General features: G+C 45.7%; 1 protein-coding gene across 3 annotated transcripts in view; it reads left to right on the plus strand.

Annotated features, from left to right (window-relative positions):
- Nucleotides 1–16432, plus strand: part of EFR3B (EFR3 homolog B) — an 87662-nt gene that overhangs the window by 1038 nt on the left and 70192 nt on the right. The gene's annotated exons all lie outside the window — the stretch shown is intronic.

The raw sequence follows: 16432 nt of genomic DNA on the forward strand, positions 1-16432 counted from the left end.
GTCCTGTGGTCACACATCTGCATTTTTGAACCAGGTTGAGACATCAGCAGATCCCCTCAGCAAGTATGATTTCTCTTGGATGCACCAAAAGGAGGGGAGGTTGATCTGAGAGCGTGTTCTCCTGGCCAGTGGGGACTCTGCAGGAAGGTAACAAGGTGGTTGCTTTATAAGCTGGGAGGTTGTGAGGTTCTCAGGAGAAAGCCGTATTTTCTTTCTGTTTTCCCCCTATTCTTTTCTGCGGAGTATGCAGCCTGAAGCTGCAGATCACTTGACAAGAGCATGTGACTGCAGGGCACCTGCAGTGGGGAAGGAGTTAGGACCAGGCCCATCAGAATGGGGAAGAATTAGGAACCCTAGTTCTGCTGGGCCACCTCATTGCATTTAGTCTGAGACAGTTTCATGACTGATCCGGGATATCTGGACATTGGGGGTCCCAGTTTGCCTCTCTTGTGTGAAGCAGATCAAGGAGGAGTTGGTTGGTACAGAGAGGTGAACTGGGAAGCCAACATATCTGGGTGTTATTTTTGGATACACCACAGCTTTTTCATTTCTCTGTTATGTTTTTATTCCTCCAGATGCAAACAGAGATGGTACTCACTCCTAAATCATTCATAGAAAGATTATAAAGAAGGAATCCTCTGGGCAGTTGCCCGCAGCAAAGCAAAGTCACGCCAGTGCTGGTGGGGAGATTATTACTGAGTCTTGCTTAGTGCAAAGCCTTGTCTTAGGAGGTGTAAAAGGGAGCCCGTTCTCCAAGGGGAGGCCTCGGTGGCCTGGATTTCAGTATTTTCTTGAATTTTGTGAAAAGAAAGGGGTCCATGTGATACTTATAATCATTTGCTCTCCAGCAGTCAAGAGAGTGAGGAAAAAAGAAGTGGATTGAGAGGTTGGGAAGGCACAGAGCCGGACTTCTTATATTTGGTTCTTGTTTTCCCCTATTTTCCAAGTGATTTGCGCGAGTTGACAAAGTTAGGTGGAACGGGGAAAATGAAAACAGGCTTCCTAGCTCAGTGCCCCTCCCCCCTCAATGCCTTGGGTAAATGCTCATTAGGAAAATGCCATGAGGGATTTTATTGACTGATGGGCTGTGAGGCCCCCATGTATAGTCAAAAGTCACCTAAGCTTTAGGTGGATGTGTCCCTTGACCACCCACCAGGGTGACTTGACCACACTATGAATTTGTAAAACCTGACTCCCGTTGCCACGTCTCAGCTGCTTGGAGATCTGGGACAGATCTCCCTCAGCTCCCCTCTTCCCTCCTCCTCACCTTACCTCAGCCCCTGACAACTCAGTCTTGCTGCGTTCCTCAGTCTCCTCCCTCCCCTTCCTTCTGTCTGTGGAAGAATAAGGGCCCCTTGACTTGGCTAGAGGACACAGTGCTATTTGGGACAGAAAAAATCTTAGAACTGGAGTCAGCCCATCTCAGTCGAAGAGCCAGCTCATGGCTATGTGACCACAGATAAGGGGGGTCATCTCTGGAAATTACATCTCAGTATGAATTGGTAGAGTGCCCATCTATACCTCCCGAGTCTGTGGTGAGCCTCAAAGCTGGGCAGTGGGTGTAACAGTGCGTCAAGAGGTTCTGCACTCACAAGACAGGTTGCTTGAGAGCCTCGTCCCTTCAGATCCTCTTGGGCCTTTACCCTTCTCTCTTCCTCTCTGCCAGCTCCTGAGATGGCTGTTGGCATCACTTCCCACCCCAGCTTAACCACACAGATCATCTTCCTTCACTAGCCACTCAAGCCCCTGAACTAGTTCTGCTTTCCCTTTGCCAAACTCACCCCCGCTGCCTCCTTACCACGCACTCATTCCTAAATCCCTGTCACTTTCTGGAAATGGCTCTCCAAAGGGGCTCAGGTGACTTCCCACAGTCTTGTTTATACCTAGGAACATAGGTTGATAAAGTAGCGGGAAAAATAAAAGCACTTGGTACTGGGGTAGAATGATCGTAGGCACATTTTCTGGGAAGAAAAGGGTTCCCCTTAATGTTTCTTTGTGTTTGAATTGTATAACTAAGTTTCCCTATTCCTCTCTCCTGGGATGGAGCCACAGCTGTCCTGCCTAGGAGTGTCCCACTTGCCCACTGAGGAGAGACAGAGCTCTCTGAGAAATGCTACCCTCCAGGATGAGGGCAGTGGGCCATGGAGAGCGACTGGACAGAATTTCCCCAGAACCACATACAGTCCATAGAGCCCAATCCCACTAGAACAAAAGCTGCTCACCTCTAGGTCCTGCCTCATCCTCAACATTTGCCTTTCTTCATGCTTTGTGATTGAGAATGTGGACTGTAGAGAAGTGAGCCATGGCGGACACCTCTCTGTGAAGTGTGCAACCCGTGCGGATGGTGTGGAGAAGCTGCAGGGTGAAGCTGACTCCCTCTGAGGTGCAAGGCTCACTGTTGCAGAAATCCCCACAGCTCCTGCTGCTCCCCATCACAGGCAACTCCCACAACACACACACACACACACACACACCCATGCACGCACATGCACATGCGCACAGGCTGCAACCTCCTCCCCCAAATCTTGAGGTTCCTGCAGCCCTATGGTGCGGTGTTTGGCTTGGGACAGGAGCTGTGTGTCCTGCCTCCCCTTATCCCCCTTCCCCCCCAACTCCTTTAGTCTTCTCAGGAGCGGGGCAGGATCTCCTTGCAGCTCACAGTTCAGTGAATCCAAAGGCAGTTTTCTTTTTGCCCATGTGTGAAAGTAGAAAGTTAATATTACTTTACAGAAAGTCTAGAAAAAAGAGGAGGGAAAACACTGTCCACAATCCTACACACTAAAACCAATGTTTTAAAAAAATACTATTATATGAATAACCACTAGGATTTTGTACTCACCTTTTGCCCTTTCCTTGTGATTTCTTGCCCCATCCTGGCTGGGTTACCCTGGGTGGGAGGGTGAGGGAGCACTGAGGGCCCCATAGCCTGGGTCTGAATCCTGACTCTGCCCTTCAGGCAACCTTGGACCTGAGCCTTTCTGAGCCTGTCTCCTGGCTCTACAAAGATGACAATGTCCGCCCACCTCACTGCAGAGATTAATCAGGATAAGAGAGCTGCCCCCGCTTTTTCCTTCCCTTTCCTCAACTCTCTCCTCTCTGTTTCTTAATAAAAAAGCCAGGGGGAAACAAGAATGTATGTCCCATAAGCTTAGTATCAGTGCTGTGAGACCGTTCCTTATATCAAACAACAACAACAACAACAACAAAGAAAAATCTAATTTGAAAATCATCTTGTTTTTTCCTGGTAGTCATCCAATCCTTCTAGAAAATCTGGAAAACATAGTAAACTATAAACAAGTATCACTGCTTTTACTGTTTTGATATCTTTCCTTCATGCATTTGTTTATGTGGTTAGAATTGTTCATTTTACATAATTTTATATCTAATTTTATATATTTTCTACTTTAATATTGGAATATAAGCATTCCTCCCCCCTCCCCCCACCCAAGTTAATAGCTGCCATTTTTAATGGCTATGTAACAGTCTACTGACTGGAAGTATAATTTCCTTCTTGTACATTTAAGTTGTACATACAGTATTATAACCCTAGGAAAGGTACCAAAGCTTTCTCTGAATTTTAGAATATTTCCTTAGCAGCTCTCCAAATGGGTTGATCAAAGTATACGAACATTTAAAATATTTGTTACATATTGTCAAATTATTTTCAGTTTGTATCAATTATAATCCCACTAGCAGTTGTGAGAGTACCTAACCCCCTGTACTCTCAAAAGCATTAAATATTGAGATGCCCCCCAACCTGTGCTAATTTGATAGAAAAGTTGTCATTTTAACTTGTATTCTTTATTTCTAGTGGTCAAATACTTCTTATGTTTTTTAACCATTTGCATTTTAGTGAATTTTCATACCAGTGAGTGCTTTATTTATTGAAGGTATTAACTACTTGCCTGTCATTTGCTTTACGCTTTGTGTTTTGAAGGGAAATAGATATACACTGTCAAGTATTGCTGGAGTGCCAGCTACATATGATCCTCCAAAGGGCATCAAGGGGGATGCAAAGCCATAGAGGAGCCCTTTCCATCAAGAAGATTCCAATTTCAGTAGGTAACCAGGTTGTAAAACGTGCAAGACTAAATGATACAAAGGTAGATTCAGTAAAGTTGCACAGTGTTGCAGGATCCAGGAGTTACTCATTAGATGTCCAGCCAGCAGTCCCTCCAGGTGGAAGACACCGCTGTGAGGTGGAGCCTTCTGGGAAGACTTTAGATGGGGTCTGAAGGCTGGATGGCGAAGGGGGTAAGGGTGTGCCAGGTGGAGGCACCAGCGTGAGAAGGCTCACAGACGTGGGAAAAGAGACCTTTCCAGAGAGAATTAGGGGCGGGGGCTTCCTGGGTTTGGACAGAGGTTAGGTGGGGAATGACTTGATGGAGATTTTGTCAAGATAAGGGCTGTTCAATGATCTCTATGAGCGTTCGGAGCCATTGAAGATTTTAAACTGCCAAAAGGCTGATTTGCACAATTGATCTTTTAGGGAAATGAAGCTGGGGGCACCGGGGCCACTGTGCAGAATGGGGCGGGGGGGGGATGAAGTGAAAATGAAGAAAAGCAGAGATAGTTATTGAGGCCCCAGGTAGTTGCCGAAGGAGTGAGAAGCTTTGGACCATTTACAATTGTGCACTTTCAGTGGGAAATGTTTGCCCCTTTTAAAAAAAGTGGTAGGACTGGGGGTGGGTGGGGGGAAGGGAATTGAAACTTTAAAAAAAAATTCCCATGCTACATAAATGTGGGTTATATAAGCACATATAGAAAATAGTTTATTTTTTTCTCTCAAAAAATTAAAAAAAATTTTTAAAGAAAAAGAAAATAGTTTATTTTGAAATAGGTGCTAAATTCCTTAGGGCTGTAAAGTTATTATAATCTAACTTGTTCTAAAGATGATTTGGAGCCTATACTTTATACACACACATACACATGTACACATACCTGCATTACAATAAATAAAGAGATCAAAGCAATTAAAATCTAAGAATTATACAGAAAAAAAGCCGAGAATAAAGTTATTTCAGGGGGAAAAAAAGTGCATACCAGCAGGCCCTGTCGCAACTTCAGTTTTGAGTTTTCTACAGGAAATTCAGTTTTGAGCTTCCTGTAGGCCAAAAAAGAGGGGAAAAGTCATTTGCAAGACTCATAGCATCTGTAGATATGTTTTTTTTTTTATTCAATTGCCTAGGCCCAAAACAGCTTTTTGAGATGCTAAGATCTGAAAGAAAATCCTCCCTGAGTTCCTCCAAAAAGAGGAGGTATTTCATAAATACTGGTCTAAATTAGATTTTTCTTTTGCAACTGTAGTTCCCTTAATCTGCTCTATACCAGTCTGGAGAGCCCCGAGGCCTGTCCAAATGCAAGTTTGTGGGTTCCGATTCCTCACCTTGAAATTGCCCCTGGCTCTGTTCTCGGCTTCCTTCCTAGTTTGCCATAAGCCAAGACTCACTGAGGCTCTTGTCCCCCTTCATGGATGTGATTTCTCCTTCCACGGATGAATGTGAGCCTTCAGAGAGGTTGCTCCCTGGAGAAGCCATTCCTGCCTTTACAGTTACTGGTCACTCCCGTTCATGTGCCTTAGTTTACCTCCCTGCACAGCTATTTATCACAATCTAGTATTTCTCTGGTCTGTTCTCCATGAAAACAGGGAACTCATCTCTCTCTCTCCCTACTGCCTCTTTGAAAGGCAGGGAACTCATTTCTCTCTCTCCCTACTGCCATGAAAACAGGGAAAACAGCATACCCTCACTATGAAAACAGCTCCATGAAAACAGGGAACTCATTTCTCTCTCTCCCTACTCCCTCTCTAGGGCATAGGACAGTGGCTGGTACAGAGTAAGGCACTGGAAGACTTTATTCAAAGAGTGACTCCTGAGCTAGGTGTCATCTTTTTTATCTACCTTGTAACTCCTGACCCTCTATGTATTTCAGCCTTAAATGTGTTTTGAATAGCAGTACAATTACTATTACTTCAGTTTCCATTCACTGGGCCCTACTGTGTCCCAAGCAGTAGTCTAAGCACTTTTTATGTATTAACTGACTCAGTCTTCCCCAAACTATGTTAGGGATTATTATTTTCATTTTAGAAATGAGAACATGGAGGCGTTGAGAGGTTTAGTAACCTGCCCATGGCTACACAGTTATATGATAGGACTGGGATTTCGACCTAGGCGGAGTGTGGACACCCCCCTCCCCCCTCCTTGCCACGGCACCGGCCCTGAAATATTGTGAATGTTTCCGAGAATCCAGGCCTTTCCTTTGCAGAGCTCACTGTACCTCACACTCATGCATGTCAATTTGGGCCGTGCAGGGGAGTGCAGAAGACAGGGATGGACCCCTGAGGGGGATGTGCCTTCCCTTTGGGCCTAAGCCAGTCAGCACGGAATCTGGGAGCCCTCACTTCTCAGTGGGATCCCCTGCCTCTGGGTACCCTTCTTAGCTCCTTTATCATTGTTTTGTTTTGTGGGAGAGCAAGGGCCCCGGGAAAGCCCTAGGTGTGGATAAGTAAGTAGGAGAGGAGCCAGGAGAGCAGGTTGGTGGCGCCGGAAGATAGAATACAGGAGCCCATGAGGGCATGAGAATCAAGGAGGCACGGGCATGCATCTCAGAGACAGGGGCAGGTAGGGGGGCAGAGGGGGGCTGTCATGACCACCACGGAGTCACACGCAGCCTAGATGGCAGCGTTCTTAAGGACAGGCTCCATGGTCAGTGCTTGGCCTGGGGAACAGAGACTGGGGACCTTCTTTAGCAGGAGGACCTCATGCTTCTCGACAGTTTGCCTGTGAATTAAAACTCCTTCCCTGTGTCTTCAGGTCCAGCCAGTCTGGATACAGCAATCACTGCCCCTGAGGGGTGGGTCAGGACTGAGTGGTGTGTGGGAGAGTGGGACAGGGGCCCCAGTCCCAGATGGCTACTTCCTAGCCATAGGACCCTGGACAGTTCCCCTCCCTCCGAGCCCATTTCCTCCCCTGTAAAATAGGGATCATCAGTCTGCCTGATGTAGTGAGGGTATGCTGAGGGGGTCAAATGAGATAATGTCTAGCTGAGTGTGTTTCCATTGCAGAACACTATGCCTATCAAGGGTGATATTACCGCCATGCAAGCAATTCTAATGGATGCTTCTGGGGCATGCCCATGACCTCTCCAGAAACACTGACGATCCCGGAGTACAAGGATGGAAATGTTATGTTTAGACTGTGTTTGTTAAATGCCTTAGATGGCAGGGCCTGGTAAAAACAATGTAAAACCAGAGAGCTGCTTCCATACTGTGAGCTAGACCCCTGCCTCTGTGAAATCTGCCTGCCAGATTGGGCCCCTGAGATGGGACAGCCGTTAACGCTGATGATGTTGAGCGCTTTCCGGTCTCCTAGAGGACCAGCCACGGATTGGCAGTCCGTGACCATGTCCCTTTTCATCCCTGTACCAGAAAGACAAGAAAATCTCAGAGACCACAAAGAGGGCAGACGTGGCCCCTTTAGCCAAGTCTTATACTGTGCTACATTCTTTTTTTTTCTTTTTATTAACATATAATGTAATATTTGTTTCAGGGGTACAGGTCTGTGATTCATCAGTCTTACACAATTCACAGCCCTCACCATAGCACATACTATGCTACATTCTTGTGCCCTACTGACATTTAGCAATGTTTATTCCACGTCATTCTATTCATTATCTCAACTCAGAACTGTCCTTGGGTGGTGGATGCCGTTCTTTCTGTGGTTGAGCTGAGGGCACAGAGATTTGGAAGTCCAACAGTTTGCTCAAGGTTATGCAGCTGGTCGAAGTCATTTCTCTCCACTGTCTCCTAAGCAGGTGCTCACAGAGCTTCATGTGAGATGAAACACTGCCTTTGTACCTTGTGGCAATTAGTGTGCCTTATGCCAATCAGCAAATTTCACTGCAAGGGAAGAATTCCAAACTGAATATTTGAGTAGATTTGGCATGGTTTCCTTGTAGGTTTATATCTAGGGCTTTTAAGCTCAGTGCCCTAGTGCACATCCTGTGGTCTGACTATAAATCTGAGAATTAGGGCATCTGGGTTCAAATACTGACTTTGTCATCACCCTACAGAAGGACCCAGATAAATTCAAGCACCTGGGAAGCAGGAGTCTTAGCTTCTAATTTGGCAGAGCTCCACGCTTCATCTCCTGCTTATTGAGAAAGACTTCGCTCTGTGTCCCAACTTTCTTTTTAGGTAGATAATACTTTAAATAACATTTATAAATTGTATGAAGAAGAATCCCCAAATTACAAGAACATTTGTAAAGACCTTGGCAGAGATCCCTTAGAAAGGAGTACCTGTAATAGGATGTCTTCTCACTACTTGTTCTAGAGCAGAAGCATCCAAGATGATGCTGAAAAAATCAAGAGCTCCGCAGCCTCCTGCCACATCTTCTTTGGGTCCCCACTGTATCTTATGCTCTGCTGTTATTTTTGTCATTTATTTGTCACACCGAATGTCATTTCTTTCTTTCTACACTAGATCTGTGACACTCTTGAAGACACAGACCGTATCTTAATTATCTTTATTTTTCCTAGCACCCAGCAGAGATCTTTGGTATGTAGTAAGAGCTCAGATGTTTGCATTGAACTATAAAATAATTATGTGTGCCATTTATCCATCCATCCATCCATCCATCCAAACAGACCAGCCTATGTTTCCAGGGCATCAATGATAGTGGGCAGGGCAGGGGGGCGGTGTCTCAGAAAGAACCCTGTAGTGATAGTGCAACATTTCACCATTTTACTTTGTCTTCCCCCATTGGTCATAATGCTGTATGGAGTAAAGAATATGCCAGAATATAACCATTTGAATTTTCCTCTAGACTTTGACGGTGTTCGTCATGAGAAACAGTCACTTGGCCTCCCCGCAAAAAAATGGTGAAGGGCAGTTAGAGAGACATTCTCCCACATTTCCTCCTTGGCTTGTGGAGCTCAGAATAAATGTCACAGTCTTTTTCTTCAAAAAGGAAGGTCACTTAGTAGTATAATTATGGGTAAATCTTTGTTTTGATTTCCATTCATATCTTTTGTGCATTATTCTTTTGTAAAACAAGAAAGATAAAAAGGCCCTTGGAGGCAAAGGCAATGAAATGTCTGTTTTTGCATTGCTTGGAAGCACCTGACCAGAATGTTCCTGGATAAAGCACTACACAGCCTTGTGCACCCTCAGTCTCAGAGCTGGAGGATGGAGGCACTGAGCGGAAGCACAGGTGTGTGAATCTTGGTCATATACAGAGAGAATAGAAAAGGGAACAAAACCAAGGTCTTCCCATATTGTTCCCATCAAACTCCTGAAAGTGCCTGGTCCTACGAGCTGCCTGGGCCAGCAGCTGGTAAATACAGTACACACGTCTGTCTTGAGAAGTTTTGCCCCAAAGCTATTCCACAGCACCACTAAGAATGTCCTCTTCCCCCCAGACAACACTGTCAGAGAAGAACAAGGCTGAGTGTTCTGAGGAGTGGGCGGTGCTGGACGTCGTACAAGGCTTTCCTTCTGCTTGATCAAGGACATTCATTTCTGTGCTGGGAGGGAGAGCTGGCCATCAGAGCTGATTCTGGCTCTGTGAATTTGAGCACAATTCTTAACCTCCCTCAGCTTTGGTTTCACCATCTGCAAATTGGGAGAGCTGGACTGGATGGTCTTGAAGGGTTCCCCAGTTCTTAGGTCTGATAATGGGTTGGAGCAGCTGTCTGTCCCCTGGGCGGGGAAGCAGGGACTGAGGGTGTACCCACAATGGGAGTTTTCAAAAGATCCAGATGGCAATGTAGACACTGTGATCTCAGGTCCTTTATGTAACCTGGCTATCAATGATCAGATGAGGGTAATGATCCCTTTGTTAATACAAACAGTGTCTGTCCTGGGGTCCTGTTGAATGGGGTGATGAAGCTGACAAGTATGTTGGGGTAAGCGTGGGTAAGAGCTGTGTACATTCCAAGTGCTGGCGCTATGATTCTTGCTTTATGTATATTCAAATTTCACAAAAATCCTGGATGGGAGGTATTCTTTTCCCCCGACCCATTTTCAGATAATGATAAGAATGTTCAGAAAAGGGGGCATCTGGCTGGCTCAGTCGGTGGACCATGTGACTCTTGATCTCAGGGTTCTAAATTCGAGCCCCATTTTGAGAGAAGAGATTACTTAAAAATAAAATCTTTAAAAAAAAGTTCAGAAAAGTTAAATGACTTGTTGGAGGTCAACCAGTTCATTAAGTGGCATAGCCAAGAAAAGAAACAGGTCTGTTTCATTCCAATGTTATTTTCTTCTATTATGCCTGGATTTTTATTGAAAATGTTGTTTTCAATAACACATTAATTGGACTACCTCAAAATTAAAAACTTTTGTGCACCAAAGAGCCCTATCAACAGAGTATAAAGGCAGCCCATGGAATGGGAGAAAATATTTATGAATCAGATATCCGATAAGAGATTTCTATCCAGAATATATAAAGAGTGCTGGAGCATCTGGGTGGCTCAGTCAGTTAAACGTCCAAGTCTTGATTTTGGCTCAGGTCATAATCTCAGGGTCATGGGATCGAGCCTCCCATCAGGCTCCACACTGGGCGTGGAACCTGCTTAAGATTCTCTCTCTCCCTCTCCCTCTGCCCCTCCCTCCCCACCCACCACACACTCTCTCTCTCTCAAAAAAAAAAAAAAAAGAGTACCTACAATTCAACAACAAAAAACTTGTTAAAAAATGGGCAAAGGACTTGAATAGACATTTCTTCAAAGATATATAAATGGCAACAAGCCCTGAAAAGACACTCAGCGTCACGAATTATTAGGAAAATGCAAATCAAAACCACAATGATGTATCACCTCAGAGTCACGAGGATGGCTATTATCAAAAAACCAGAAAATAAGTGTTGGCGAGGATGTGGAGAAAGTGGAAGCCCTATGCACTGCTGGTGAGAATGCAAAATGGTGCAGCCATTATGGAAAACAGTAAGGCGGTTCCTCAAAAAACTAAAAATAGAATTACCATATGATCCAGTAATTCCACTTCTGGATATAGACCAAAAGAAGTGAAAACACGGCCTCAAAAAGGTATTTGTACGCCCACGGTCATAGCAGTATTATTCAAAATAGCCCAAAGTGGAAGCAACCCAAGTGATTATCCACAGATGAATGGATAAGCAAAATGGGATCTATACATACAATGGGATATTATTCAGCCTCAGACATGGTTGATGACCTAGCATTAGTCACCTGATTGCTCTGGGGTGTATAGAAAAGGAGACCAGAAATTATGATGTCATCATATTCTTTGGATCTCTGAAAAACTCTTCCAAGTTGAATGAAGAATATCATTAAAGTACCATTTTTTTTTTTTAAGAAAGAAGATTTATGTAAATAAAATTGAGGGTGTGTCTGTGTGGTGGACGTGGCCGGAATGATGATGAGATTTGGAGGGTGCATCAGGGGAGGTCTGCGTGGGGGCAAGTGCGTCTTCATCTTGGTGGGGGGTGTATCCCAAGGAGCTAGCCGCTGTCCTTGGGAGTAGTGAAACTGAAGCTCCGTAAGAGGTCCAGGGGAGAAGGTGTGCAAGACATATTCCACAGAAGAAAATAAACAGTGAATTCAGATGGTGTCCCCCACTGAACTGGAGGGGCTGGCGCCCTAAATTGCAGGTTGAATTTTTGATCAAGCCACCTCTCACACCGGCAGCTTGAAATGGCCCTCTCTGAGGTGAGCAGCAACAAGCCTTATTTATTTACAAAAAAGCTCATGCTCCACTAGGGAGCCAGCCTATAATCAATGCGTGTGTACTAGCCTTGAAAGAAATCCACTGGAATACTAACCGTGGTTATATCTGCGCAATAGGATCATGGATGGTTTTTGAATTTTCTTTAAAAAATAGTTTGTATTTTTCACATTTTGTGTAGCGAGCATGTGTTGCATGATGGCAGAACGTAAATATAATTAGAAGTATTTTTCATCATCAAAAGCCTGTGGAGAGTTATCTAGAATCTCCTAATTATGTTGTAGAAACAATTATGCAAGAATGCATGCAAAAACGAATCTATGATTAGAGAAATTAGAAATCAAATAGTGGTTGGGTGAGGGGCTTGACTAGAAAGGGGAACACTTTAGAGGGATCTGAAATGTTTTATCTCTTGTTTGAGTGGTGGTATAAACAGTTGTTAACTCAAGGCAGTGAACTCTTAAGATCTGAGCATCTACTGCATGTTAATTATATTACAATAAGACCGAAAGAAACCCAGGAGAAGAAGAAAACACGCACGCAAACAATAGCGGGTCTATTTTGCATCGCTGGCAAGTCGGCGGGCCGGGAGACAGCCACGGACCTGTGCCAGCCAGCACCGGGGATCTTACCCACAGCCCCAGATGGTCCCCAGCACCCCAGGAAAAGCGGCCATTGAGAGCGGCTGGTCAGGGGCGTTAGGCTGCTAGACAACTTCCGTGCTGAGCAGAGAGTGGAGGAGGCCGCCCCGGGAAGGCCAGCTCGTCGCTGGTAGCCAGGGAGCTGATGGTGCTGGCAGGGCAGCGGGCAGAGGGCCCGCAGAGCAGGGCCATCTGGTGGAAGGCCTTCTGAGCACTGTCGCTGGCATTCTCTGGGACTTTGAATGACAAAATAAAGCCTGGCTTGACCATGTCTACAGCAGCATCTCGGTGCCAACATAGGTCTGGGTGATGGCTGAGCGGGGCCGGGCGTGTGTTCAGGATTGATTTTTCCATTTCCTCCGTGGGGCTGCTGAGACCTCACAGCCCACAGTCCTGTCTTTTGCCAAGGAATTCAGAGCCTTTAATGGCCATATTATTCACCTGTTCTTAATAATTCTTAATAATGTGCTGGCTTATGACAGCTCTGTGCAAAGACCTGTAACTCCCTGGCTAATTTTTTTTTTCCTAATGACACATGGAAAGGAATGAATCTCAGTGTCTCCTTGGCAGGCCAGAACAAGTGTGAACAGCCTGGGTTTGAATTCCAGCTACCTCACCTAACAGTTGTGTGACTTTGGATAAGTTACTTAACTGCTCTAAGCCTCAGTTTTCCTCATCTGTAAAATGGGGACAGTAGACCTCAGCTGAATATTGTTGGGAGGATTACATAAAATAATGCATTCAAACCTCTTAACAGTTCCTGACACATAATGAGAGCTGTCCAGTGTCCGCTGATGTTAGTATTAACAGGTGAGGTCATAATTACAATAATTACAGTAACAAATGTTACTACCAACATCCTTTTTAATGAGAACATGGCAGTAACAGGGCCCGAGGATATGCTTCCAAGGAGGCATTCGGCACTCCTCATCGAGAGCTTTCGAAGGAGCTGTTCCTTTCCAGCTGGGTTTCTGCTTTCAGAGACGCACTGCACTCGGCTGAGCTGCCTTCTTAGTCCACCTGCTTTTTGCTTTTTGCTTCTTGCAGAGGGCAGAACCTGCTGGAGGGACTTTCTTCCTCGTGCTGGTATGTCCGGAGCACCCATTCACGCTAGAGCTGCTTCATTAAAAATGGGTCTTGGCTGTACTTGGCCTGCTGCTTACTTGGCATTTTTAGTATGACTCAACCTAGTACTTGTTTTGCATTTTTGCAGAATTCTGGTACTTGCTCCTGCTTCTGTTTTGCATTTCAAAAGTGTTGCTTCTGAAATTTCCCTCTGGCACCGCGACCACCCTGGTCCTGGCTTTATTTTTTAGCAGCTCTGGGCATGGCGCCGATTTTGTGTTCTGGCACCGACAGCTCGTGCTGTGACAGACTCTCTGATTATATATTTGGACTCTTCAGTGATTGATCTTGGATTCATAGCCTGGAAGAGTCTGCATCTTAAATCTGCTAGTTCTTCTATATATTTAGAGCACTCACACTTGCTCTCAATCAGTTTGGCTCCATAACAATGAAGCTTCCTCTGGTTTCTATATTTGATACCGTGTGTTCATTTGAAAAGCTGGAGGTGAGTAACCCTGCTTTTTATAGGCTGCCCGGTGACCACTGTAGGAAGCTGGACATATTATGGGAATGGGGAAGTCATACAGGTGTTGTATATCCTGAATCCTAATTTCTAGTTCTTAGCTCCAAACTTAAACCAAATTGCCAGTGAAATTTCTAATGCTGTACTGTTTTTATGTGATAGATTCTGTTGACTGTTCTGCAAGCTTTTTGAGGGCAGGACTTATTTATTGGAAGCCTTCTTATCTCCCATAGTTCAAGCGTCCTTAAAAAAAAAAAAAAGAATCAAATGCCTCAATGTGCTGTATTCAGAGGAATACATTTCAGATGAATGAATTCCCACAATGAGGTCAGAACACATTACAGAGAGCTATACACATAAGGATTAACTTTTTCCCCGTTTGCTCTCATTGACTAGGATTCCCTGGGGTTCAAAGGGCCACAAAATACTTTCTTCCACAAATGTAACCAGGACACTACTTATACTGATAAACAATGCTTATTAAGTAGTACTAAGGAAATCGTAAAAGAGCAACAATGGTCTGTTAACAGTAATGCTATCATCAAAGCTACAAAATATGTCTAGGGTCCTGAGGCCACTCTTGAAGCACACGGTGTGAGGACCACCTCAGAAGTTGGCCCCCCGCCGAGGGACCCGCGCCGCTGATACTGGAGGTGACCTGTGGGTCCTCAAGTACGCATGCCTGGCAGCGGGGGCGGTGAGCTGCCAAAGCAATGTGTCCGCCATGATGGATGCATAGACAGAGCAAGCATTACCTTTGCTATTGTTAAATAAAATGACTCATGTCATATTCTAGACGCTTCTAAACCAGAAGCGATGGAAGTTGACATTACACCTCTCCTCCTTCCTCCATGGTGGCTGTCCACTTACCCATTCTATTTGAGATTCCACTGTCCCCTCTACAGAAAACCTGTCCGGTAAGCCGACAGCGGGTGCCTGACTGCCGAGCTGCGTGCCTTCCCTGTCCTCCCAGCATTCAGGCTTTCCCTATCTTGACCATTTGCACTTCTTCTTTTTTTTTTTTTTTAAGATTTTATTTATTTGTTTGAGAGAGAGAGCACGAGTGAGGGGAAAGGAAGAGGGAGAGTGAGAAGCTGACTCCCCACTGAGCAGGGAGCCTGATGTGGGGCTCGATCCCAGGACCCTGGGATCGTGACCTGAGCCAAAGGCAGACACTTAACCGACTGAGCCACCCAGGCGCCCCAACCATTTGCACTTCTTGAAACTCCCTCCGTCCCCAAACTGCCATGACAGGTGGCCCCTGGGTGCTCACCTCTGTCTGATGGCGGGTGTCTTTCCCGTCGCTGTGCAGATGCCGTGAGGATCTGCCCTCCCTTGTCTCCAAGTGTCTCCCCTAAAAGCCCCTCTCCTCCCCTTCAGCTGTCAACTCTCCTTGGTGACCCCCATGGGAAAAGAGAGGGAGAGAGGCTTAAGGGAGCTCACATTTTGCCCACCTCACCTCTGGTCCTCCACCCTGATCCCAAATGTCATCACTCGCTCCAGGGCAGGTGAGCCACCAAGCAGAAGCCCGTCCTTCCTCCATTTTTTTTACCTACTCACCACTCCACTGTGGCAAGGGACTGAATTTGCCTTGGCCTCCCTGTCACATACTCACCCAGTGTGACTCCCTTATGTTCGTTCGTCACATCTCAAAGTGGGCACTGCTAGTTCACCCCTTGTCTTGATCCCCTGCCAAGGAAGTCTCATTCCCAGTGGCCTATGGGAGGGGCAGACCACTCTCCACCCATGTTTCATCCATTGGAAGTAGATTCCCTACACATTCCTCAGCACAATAAAATGTGGTCGAGGGGCACCTGACTGGCTCAGCTGGTGGAGCATATGATCTTGGTCTTGAGGTTGTGAGTTTGAGCCCCATGTTGGGTGTAGAGATTACCTAAAAAAAAAAAGGTGGTTGAGACTGTCATTTACTAATAACGACAGTTCTCCTCTTGGCCTGCCATCTGGGGGCACTTCACCACCTGCCCCCCCAACACTTGAGCTGCACTAACACTGCCCCAGGCAGATGGGCCAATGACATTTCTCACAACGCTCCCTTGGACTTGGCTCCTCTGAGCTTTTGCTGATGCTGTTCCCACTGCCTGGAATGCCTTCGCTTCTCGTGTTTGTCCAAATATTATCTGTGCCTCATTTCTATTGGGACGCAGCTAAACTGAAACGACATCTCCATTCTTGGAAATCCCAGCAGGCTGGCTCTCTGACTCCAGGGACACTTGTACTAACTTTGGTTAAGTCTGCTTGTGCACATGCTTTCACTCCAAGGGCACGGGAGCCCCTGCATTCTATTTCTTTTCATCTTCTACCCCGTCTAATGTACTCGATGGGTTTGTGTTGCATGCATGGGTGTGTGCATGTGTGAATAATTGGAATGACTCCTGGCTCTTTCACAGCAACTTTGTGTCAAAATTCCAGCAAGAACCAAGATGAGCAAGTGCAGAAAACAGCGTGTGTGTGTGTGTGTGTGTGTGTGTGTGTGTGTGT

This window comes from Halichoerus grypus, chromosome 10 (genome assembly GCF_964656455.1).
Source record: "Halichoerus grypus chromosome 10, mHalGry1.hap1.1, whole genome shotgun sequence".
NCBI classification, from domain to species: Eukaryota; Metazoa; Chordata; class Mammalia; order Carnivora; family Phocidae; genus Halichoerus; species Halichoerus grypus.